At 40.6% G+C, this 11136-nt stretch overlaps 1 long non-coding RNA gene across 1 annotated transcript; it reads right to left on the bottom strand.

Annotated features, from left to right (window-relative positions):
* Positions 1 to 2088: 2088 nt before the first annotated feature.
* LOC138338113 (uncharacterized) lies at positions 2089 to 10056 on the bottom strand. Its single transcript, XR_011211447.1, has 3 exons — positions 9609 to 10056; positions 7568 to 9066; positions 2089 to 2529 (listed from the first exon to the last, which is right to left on the bottom strand). It is a non-coding gene; the product is annotated as an uncharacterized lncRNA (long non-coding RNA).
* Between the last annotated feature and the right edge of the window lie 1080 nt (positions 10057 to 11136).

Here is an 11136-nt window from a genome sequence, read left to right as displayed (position 1 = left end):
TTGATTAGAGACAATAAAATATTTGTCACAACCTATTTATATTATTAGAGACGAAAATAAATGTCATAGTGAAATCTAAATTTTTATAGCAAACTTATAATATTTAACTAATTCTTCAAGGTATGTTTTTCTCTAAGAATTCAATTATTTCAAACTCAAATTCTTCCTTACAATTATGAATCACTAGCTGATGAGGCTACAAATTGGACTCATTTAGGGACATATTTTAATAGAATTAGTGTCCTCAAATGCTTATTTTATATAAATATCTTATGAAACCTATCAAGTTTCAGGCATTTGAATTTTGAAGGAAAGCATGGACACTATATCGCAAAAAGGGACAAAAAGACTCCTAAGAATCTCCGAGTTCACTTGGAGAGTCACCGATAGGCATAGATACCACCTTTTGTTCTAGTGCGCTAAGCTCTGAAAGAAGAGGATCAAATCAACGGTGAAAAGAAGCAGTCGGTGCGTCGCTGAATAGTTCTGCAAAGTACTACTATACTGCCCAACGATCCACGACACGAAAATGTTGTAGGCAAGAATGGAAGACGATGAACCAGCCAAAGGGCAAATCACTGAGTGGATCAGCGTTTCCTACTAAATTCGCCGAATGATCCGCTGCAACTTTAAATCTGAAAAAAATAAATACTAGTTTTACTATCAATTTTAAAAAATAGTCGTACATTATCATAATTTTAACTCTTGAATATTAGTTTTTCATATTTTTACTCTAAGTTTTAAGGGCTTTTGAACACTTGAGGAAGGATAGGATTTCATCTCTTGCAATTTGAAAGTGGGTCTCCTTGATTCTTCTTTCTTTGCGCAAATCAAGACTTAAATCTTCATACCTATTTGATTTCAACATCATTGAAGGTATGATTTCTATTTCTTGAGGTGTGGCTAAAAATCCCCCATTCTTGGGTTGATTGTCGTGTCCCATTTTTTTGCAAAAATGAATTTGGATGCACAACCTAACTCTTTTAGATTTTTGAAATTTGAAGAGTCGTCATCTAATGATTTAAGGCGCATTAGGAAACCTAATTAAATCTAACTAAGGTCGACAAATCAGAGATCAGGGTAAGAGTTCAAATTATCTCGAGGGGAAGGCGTTAGGCATCCATCAAGGTCCATAAATGTGGATGGCGATCGTATCTCATGCAATTTATGTGGGAGTAACAAGTAGCAAATAAGATCAGTTCATTATTTAGTTAATTAATTAATCATGCTTACTAAGTGGTAACAAAATATTAAGTAATAATCACTATTTTATTATTTTAATTAATTTATTAGGCATGCAAGGCAAGGGATTATAATTTTAAACCAATACTAAGCAACTGCTCACATTATTATATTAGTTAATTATTTAAGCATGCGAGACTAGGTGATAATAATATGAAACAATTATTTTAATTAATTGATTAGTCATGCAAGACTAGGTGATAAAAATAATAAATATAACAAATTTTGATCAATTAAATAAAAATATAAGCATGGACACAAAAATTACTCAATTAAATAAGCAAACCACTTTATATTTTATTTAAGCAACCCCAAATATGCATTGCGTCCTAAAAGTGTCCAGTCTCCTGCTTTTAGGTCCAATAGGCATTGGACTACTAGTAGGAGAGCCTTCTAGACACCAAATCAAACATATTGAACATTCATTTAGCACATAAATCTCATATTGGCCTCTAAATGTTAATTACACATATTGAGAAAAACTAGTAAATGTGAAAGGGTCTCATGCTAGTCTGTGTGATTACAAGCATAACAACTAATATTCAATTAAAAAAGGCAAAAATAATGAAATAATTACAGTAAGTTTATTAGACTATTTTTAAAAAAGGGTAGCAGTAAATTATTACAAAAATGCATATTTTAGTGTTTAACAAAATTTAAAGAGGGCATAAATTAATGACATAACATATTTATTTGATTTTGACATATAACACAAAAGTGATCACACATGTACATATATTTTAAAACAAAAACAAATTTAATTATTAATGCAGAATTTTGTTTAAGAGGTAGCCGGTTCATTAGATGCAATAATTCAGTAGTTAAATTAATTGACAGAACAATTAATTATGATGTAGAAAAATAATTATTTTGGAACAAATTTAATAGGGGCAGCAATGTCACGACCCAAAACGGGTCGCGAGTGGCACCCACACTTATCCTACTATGTGAGCGAACCAACCAATCTAAATCCCAACATTTTCAAACATAGTAAACAGAATAAAATGCGGAAGACTTAAAACTCAATAATAACTTCTAAAACTCACAACTTATCATTATCCCCAAAATCTGAAAGTTATCACCACAAGAACATCTATCCTCAAGATACTAAATCTAAGAATATCTACGAAGCTAAAATAATAAGCAGCAAGTCCATGCCGGAACTTCAAGGCATCAAGAAATGAAGAAGAAGATCCATTCCAAGCTAGAAGCGTTGGCTCACCCTGAAATCCGGTGTAATGAAGACTGTCTAGAGTTGCGATTGAGTTGAAGACGACGGTACGTTTGCTGTACTCCACAAATAACAAAGGAAGAAACATACAAGTAGGGGTCAGTACAAACACAAGTACTAAGTAGATATCATCGGCCAACTCAAAATAGAAAACAGTATGTATCAGATAATATCATAAAATCAACTACAATACTCAACATGCGGTATTTACAATTACCATAACCCTTGGTCACAACACCAAGCACATCAATGAGGACTCACGCCTCCCCATCATACTCATTTGGGAATTAGGTTCATTAAATTGAGTATATTAACATATTTCAAGATTCATTCTCTTTACTAATCCTGGTGCCGGAACGTGACACTCCAATCCTCATATACTATCCTGATGTCGGAACGTGACACCCATCCATATTCTATCCTGGTGTCGGAACGTGACACTCCGATCCTTATATACTATCCTGGTACTGGAACGTGGCACCCGATCCATATACTATCCTGGTGTCGGAACGTGACACTCCGATCCTCATATACTATCCTGGTACCGAAACGTGGCACCCGATCCATATACTATCCTGGTGTCGGAACGTGACACTCCGATCCTCATATACTATCCTGGTATCGGAACGTGGCACCCGATCCATATTCTATCCTGGTACCGGAACGTGGCACCCGATCCATATACTATCTTGGTGTCAGAACGTGACACTCCGATCCTCATATACTATCCTGGTACAGGAACGTGGCAACCGATCCTCTAATCTCACTACTTTCGTTCATCAAGCCTTCTTTTATACCAAGGCATCATCATCAACAAAGTAGATTAGGGTTTTTCAAGATTTAGGATTCAATAGCTTCATCATGCTTATTTTATCACAGTTATATAATCACATTCATGCAAGCATACAATTAAGCATATAGAAGGGTTTACAACACTACCCAATACATATCATTCGCTATTAAGAGTTTACTACGAATAGCATAAACCATAACCTACCTCCACCGAAGAATTGCGACCAAGCAATCTACTTTCCCAAAGCTTTGCTTTCTTCTTCGTTCTCTCCTCTTGATCGATCGTTTCTCCCTCTCTCTGTTCTTTCTATTTTTTTATTCAAACTCTCTTTCTTTTACCCTAATTACCATATAATTAAGTATAAAAGATGGTAAAATACCCCACTACTTGTTTTAAGGTTCTCTCTTTTAACCCCCAAGTAAATAAACTATTAACATTAAACCACTACCTTTATAATTATAAGCAGGAATAGTCCAAAACGCCCCTTAAAATATTCAACAGAATTCCGACCCAGTCAGGGTCACGCAGCCTATGACGCCCGTCGTGCCTGCGACGGTCCGTCCTGCTGAGTCGTCACAGAGTTCAGAGACTGAAATTTACTGAAGGGACTGTGACGGTCTGTCGTGCCCACGACGGTCCGTCCTGCCACGTCGTTGCGAAGTTCAGAGAGTTGTTCTCAGTACCCAATTTTTTAAGAATTCTAAGTGTTTTGGAACGACACACCCTCGACGGTCCGTCGTGCCCATGACGGTCCGTCGTGGGATCCGTCGACCGAGACAGTGATTTTCAGAAATTAACTCTGCTGCTTTAAACGACTAACAGGTCGTTACAATAGATACCAATTTCCCCATCGTTCGTCCTCGAACGATCACAAGAAGAAAAACAAGGGCGAAAAGGAGTACCTGAATCTGTAAACAGGTGTGGGTAACTTTCTTGCATATCCGCCTCCTTCTCCCAAGTGGACTCTTCAATTGGTCGATTCTTCCATTGAACCTTGATGGATGCAATCTCCCTTGATCTCAACTTGCGGACTTCTCTATCCAAAATGGCAACAGGCTCCTCCTCATAAGACAAATTCTCATCAAGAAGGACTGAATCCCAACGAATGATGTAGTTTCCATCCCCATGGTATCTTTTCAACATAGACACATGAAATACTGGATGCACTCCTGACAGTCCTGGGGGCAAGGCTAATTCATAAGCCACCTCCCCTACTCGCTTAAGTACTTCAAATGGTCCAATATACCTTGGGCTTAGCTTATCTCGCTTACCAAACCGCATCACCCCTTTCATGGGTGAAACCTTCAGCAAAACTTGCTCGCCCTCCATAAACTCCATGTCTCTAACCTTTCGATCTGCATATTCCTTCTGCTTACTTTGAGCCACTAAAAGCTTTTCTTGAATGCATTTCACTTTATCTAACAATTCCCTCAGAAGATCTATACCCCAAGGTCTAACCTCAAATGCATCAAACCACCTAAAGGGAGACCTACATCTCCTCCCATACAATGCTTCGAAAGGAGCCATATCAATACTTGAGTGATAGCTATTATTGTATGAAAACTCCGCTAAGGGTAAGAAGTTATCCCAATGACCCCCAAATTCTATTACACATGCACGAAGCATATCTTCCAACACCTGAATTGTTCGCTCAGACTGACCATCGGTCTGAGGGTGAAATGCAGTACTAAGGTCAAACCAAGTACCTAATTCAGCATGTAATGTTCTCCAAAACATAGAATTAAACTGCGTACCTCTATCTGATATGATGGAAAGTGGAACTCCATGCAATCGAACAATTTCTGAGATGTAGAGTCTGGCTAACTTCTCTGCATTGTAGGTCACCTTGACCGGGATGAAGTGAGCAGACTTAGTTAATCTGTCCACAATTACCCAAATAGAGTCAAATTTCCCCAATGTCTTTGGAAGACCATCCACGAAGTCCATTGCAATTCTCTCCCACTTCCATTAAAGAATGGGCATTCTCTAAAGTGTTCCTCCGGGCCTCTGGTGTTCATACTTTACTTGCTGACAATTTGGACATTTGGCAACAAAATCAACAATGTCGCGCTTCATTCTACTCCACCAAAAGTGTTGCTTTAGGTCACGGTACATCTTGGTTGCACCAGGATGTATAGAATATCCGGAGCTATGAGCCTCTGTAAGAATAGTGTGGATCAAATCATCAACACGGGGCACACATACCCTTCCCTTAATTCTCAAAACACCTTCCTCATCCATTATTGCTTCTTTAGCCTCTCCTTGCAACACAATATCCTGAATTCGGCTTAGTTTCTCATCATCAAACTGTTTTCCCTTGATCTTGTCAAGAAAAGAAGATCTCGCCTCCACACTGGCCAAAAATCCTCCCTTCTCATTTACCTCTAACCTCATAAAGTCGTTTGCCAGAGTCTGAACCTCTCTAGCCAATGGGCTCCTAGAAACTTGTAAGTGGGCTAAACTACCCATGCTCCCTGCTTTTCTACTTAAGGCGTCTGCCACAACATTAGCCTTTCCTAGGTGATACAAGATGGTAACATCATAATCCTTCAGTAGTTCCATCCACCTCCTCTGTCTCAAATTCAAATCCCTCTGAGTAAAGATGTACTGTAAGCTACGATGATCCGTATAGACTTCACACTTGACCCCATATAGATAATATCTCCATTGCTTTAATGCAAACACAACTGCAGCCAATTCCAAATCGTGGGTCGGATAGTTACGTTCATGCACCTTTAATTGCCTCGAAGCATAAGCAATTACATTCTTCTCTTGCATTAGCACTGCACCCAAACCAGAATAGGATGCATCACAATAAACAATGAAGTTTTTACCCTCTACTGGCAAGGTAAGGATAGGTGCAGTAGTCAGCAAGGTCTTGAGTTTCTGAAAGATTTCTTCACATTCATCCAACCATACAAATGGAACATTCTGCTTAGTCAAGTTCGTCAATTGGAAAGCAATAGAATAGAATCCCTTGACAAATCGATGGTAGTAGCTGGATAAACAAACAAAGCTCCTTATTTCTGAAACATTACTAGGTCTTACCCAGTTTGTCACTGTTTCGATCTTAGAAGGATCCACAATCACTCCATCCTTAGAAACTACGTGCCCCAAGAAGGACACTGAATCTAGCCAAAACTCACACTTAGAGAATTTGGCATAAAGCTTTTTCTCCCTCAACATTTCCAATACCATTCTCAAGTGCTCCTCATGTTCTTTCTTGCTTTTGGAGTATATCAGTATATCATTAATAAATACGATCACAAAAAGGTTCAGATATGGCTTAAAAATCCCGTTTATCAAGCTCATGAAAGCAGTAGGGGCATTCGTAAGACCAAAAGACATTACTACAAATTCGTAATGCTCATACCTGGTTCGAAAAGCAGTCTTTGGCACATCCGGTTCCCGTATTTTCAATTGATGATAATCGGATCTCAAGTCAATCTTAGAGAAGACACAAGCACCTTGTAACTGATCGAACAAGTCATCAATGCGAGGATTGGGATACTTGTTCTTAATAGTTACCTTGTTCAACTGCCGGTAGTCTATGCACATCTGAAAACTCCCATCCTTCTTCTTCTCAAATAACACCGGAGCACCCCAAGGGGATGCACTTGGTCTAATAAAGTCCTTGCTTAACAACTCTTGAAGTTGGGCCTTTAACTCTCTTAACTCCGCGGGAGCCATCCTATAAGGGGGGGTAGAAATGGGACGAGTACCTGGCTCCAGATCAATGCAAAAGTCGATATCCCTATCCGGTGGCATACCAGGAAGGTCTGCAGGAAACACATCCAGAAACTTACGGACTATTGAAACCGACTCAATCGAAGGTACTTGGGTAGTATCATCCCTGAGGTGTGCCAAGAAAGCTAAACAACCCTTTCTAACCATTCTCTTAGCACGAAAGAAGGAAATGATACGAACTAGAGTGGAAGTGTAGTCACCCTCCCATACTAACGGATCTGTCCCAGGCTTGGCCAATGTCACAGTTTTGGCATTACAATCTAAGATTGCAAAGTTTGGAGAAAGCCAAGTCATACCCAGAATTACATCGAAATCAACCATTTCTAAGATAACCAAGTCTACATGAGTATTTCTCTCCATAAAAGTCACAGGAAAAGACCTATACACCTTTTCAACTATCACAGACTCACCCACCGGAGTAGAAACACGAATAGACATGTCAAGCAATTCACAGTGTAAATTAAGACCAGTAGCAAATGAGGAAGATACATATGAAAATGTGGATCCAGGATCAAATAATACAAAAGCCATGCAATCACAAACAAAAAGATTACCTGTGATGACAACATCTGATGTCTCCGCTTCCGACCGCCCAGGGAAAGCGTAACAATGGGCCCTATCACCGTCTGTCCGTTGCCTCTACCAGGTTGCGCTGCAGTAGTTCCCATTTGTCCGTCACCCCGGCCGTTTTGGTGACTACCATTACCTCGGCCACCAAGCCCTCCAGAATGACGGCCTCTTCCATGACCACCTCTACCTCTGACTATTTGAGGTCTGTAACTCTGTTTTGGACAATACCTCTTAATGTGTCCAGTCTCCCCACATCCATAACACTCTCTGGATTCAAGCATAGGTCTCTGTGAGAATGACGAAGTCTGGGGATAACCTCCAAACTCAGAGAAGTGTTCACCAGTCTGCGGTGGACCCCCAACTACAGTCTGCAGTGAAGACTGAATAGGTCGGGCTGGATAACCTCCTGAACCCTGCCCTCTGTACTAAGAACCATTAAACTCACCTCCCTTACGAAACCTCTTAGATGTCGATGCCATGGTGAAGTCATCTGGCTTCACTCCCTCCACCTCTATCACGAATTCTACCACTTCCTGAAAGGATTTCGTTGCCGCTACCTGTAAGGCTGAAATCCGCAAATCTGACCACAACCCCTTCACAAAACGGCGAATCCGCTCTTTTGGACTGAAGGAAAGCTGGGTGGCATACCTGGATAATGCACGGAACTTAGCCTCATACGCAGTCACCGACATCTTGCCTTGCTCTAGGCTCAAAAACTCATCTCTCCTCCTATCCCTCAAGGTCCGGGGGATATACTTCTCCATAAATAAGCTAGAGAACGACGCCCAAGTCATAGGTGGTGCCTGTGCGGGTTGAAACTCAACATGTGACCACCACCACATTTTGGCATTTCCCTGAAACTAATAGGTTAGAAACTCAACGCCAAATTGTTCCACTATGCCCATTTTATGTAGTAACTCATGGCAATCAACCAGAAAATCGTAGGCATCCTCGGATTCAGCACCCTTGAAGACTGGAAGTTTCAATTTCAAGAACTTACTGAAAAGTTCATGCTTATCGCTTGTCATTATAGGCTCTGTAGTCAAACGAGGAAACGTGCCTATTTCCAATGAGGCATCCATGCGGGGAGCCTCAGCAGCGGCCTGTCGTACTTCCGGAACCTGAGGTGCTGGTGCAGAAAACACTGGAGGTGTCTGGCCTTGATCAGTTAACCCGCTAAGATAAGCAAGAACCTGATTAATCATCTCTGGGGTAGGTTGGGGTGGTAATTCTTCATTTTGCACTTGCTCACTTTCCCCTTCCTCACCCTCTCTTACTACTTCCTCAGTCGGTGGAGGAGTCACCGCCCTAGTACTAGATGGGACAGGTGTTTGTCCTCTTCCTCTAGAGGACGTCCTCCCACGACCTCTACCACGACCCTTGTCACTGCTCCTCTTCGAGCTACAGCCCCAGTGGCTGGCTTAGACGCACCCTGTCCGACCGGTGCTGGTGTTGGCGTAGTTGTTGCTCTAGTTCTAACCATCTGCGAAATAGAGTGGAGATGGTCAGATACCAATTTGTATAACCTAGATACCAATTGGATCCAAGTAATAGCACGAAAGAAGGAAAGAATAGAACTTTCCTAAAGTCTTATAGCCTCTCAAAGAAAAGTAAAGGCGTCCCCCTACCATTCCTCAAGACTCTACTAGACTCGTTCTTGTGTGATGAGACCAACGAACTTAATGCTCTGATACCAATTTTGTCACGACCCAAAATGGGTCACGAGTGGCACCCACACTTATCCTACTATATGAGCGAACCAACCAATCTAAACCCTAACATTTTCAAACATAGTAAACATAAAAAAATGCGGAAGACTTAAAACTCAATAATAACTTCTAAAACTCAAAACTTATCATTATCCCCAAAATCTGAAAGTGATCACCACAAGAACATCTATCCTCAAGATACTAAATCTAAGAATATCTAGGAAGCTAAAATAATAAGCACCAACTCCATGCCGGAACTTCAAGGCATCAAGACATGAAAAAGAAGATCTAGTCCAAGCTAGAAGCGTTAGCTCACCCTGAAATCCGGTGAAATGAAGACTGGCTAGAGTTGCGATTGAGTTGAAGACAACGGTACGTTTGCTGTACTCCACAAATAACAAAGGAAGAAACATACAAGTAGGGGTCAGTACAAACACAAGTACTGAGTAGATATCATCGGCCAACTCAAAATAGAAAACAGTATATATCAGATAATATCATAAAATTAATTACAATACTCAACATGCGGCATTTACAATTACCATAACCCTTGGTCACAACACCAAGCACATCAATGAGGACTCACGTCTCCCCATCATACTCATTTGGGAATTAGGTTCATTAAATTGAGTATATTAACATATTTCAAGATTCATTCTCTTTACTAATCCTGGTGCCGGAACGTGACACTCCGATCCTCATATACTATCTGGTGTCGGAACGTGACAGCCGATCCATATTCTATCCTGGTGTCGGAACGTGACACTACGATCCTGATATACTATCCTGGTACCGGAACGTGGAACCCGATCCATATACTATCCTGGTGTCGGAACGTGACACTCCGATCCTCATATACTATCCTGGTACCGGAATGTGGCACCCGATCCATATACTATCCTGGTGTCGGAACGTGACACTCCGATCCTCATATACTATCCTGGTACCGGAACGTGGCACCCGATCCATATTCTATCCTGGTACCGGAACGTGGCACCCAATCCATATACTATCCTGGTGTCGGAACGTGACACTCCGATCCTCATATACTATCCTGGTACCGAAACGTTGCACCCGATCCCCTAATCTCACTACTTTCGTTCATCAAGCCTTCTTTTATACCAAGGCATCATCATTAACAAAGTAGATTAGGGTTTTTCAAGATTTAGGATTCAATAGATTCATCATGCTTATTTTATCACAATTATATAATCACATTCATGCAAGCATACAATTAAGCATATAGAAGGGTTTACAACACTACCCAATACATATCATTCGCTATTAAGAGTTTACTACGAATAGCATAAACCATAACCTACCTCCACCGAAGAATTGCGACCAAGCAGTCTACTTTCCCAAAGCTTTGCTTTCTTCTTCGTTCTCTCCTCTTGATCTATCGTTTCTCCCTCTCTCTGTTCTTTCTATTTTTTTATTCAAACTCTCTATCTTTTACCCTAATTACCATATAATTAAGTATAAAAGATGGTAAAATACCCCACTACTTGTTTTAAGGTTCTCTCTTTTAACCCCCAAGTAATTAAATTATTAACATTAAACCACTAACTTTATAATTATAAGCAGGAATAGTCCAAAATGCCCCTTAAAATATTCAACAGAATTCCGACCCAGTCAGGGTCACGCAGCCTGTGACGGCCCGTCGTGCCTGCGACGGTCCGTCCTGCTGAGTCGTCACAGAGTTCAGAGACTGAAATTTACTGAAGGGCCTGTAACGGTCCGTCGTGCCCACGACGTTCCGTCCTGCCACGTCATTGCGAAGTTCAGAGAGTTGTTCTCAGTACCCAATTTTTCAGAATTCTAAGTGTTTTGGAACGACACACCCT

Source organism: Solanum lycopersicum, chromosome 9, assembly GCF_036512215.1.
Source record: "Solanum lycopersicum chromosome 9, SLM_r2.1".
Lineage (NCBI taxonomy): Eukaryota > Viridiplantae > Streptophyta > Magnoliopsida > Solanales > Solanaceae > Solanum > Solanum lycopersicum.
The sequence above is the reverse complement of the archived record's forward strand: the minus strand, read 5'-3'. Positions and strand labels throughout refer to the sequence as shown.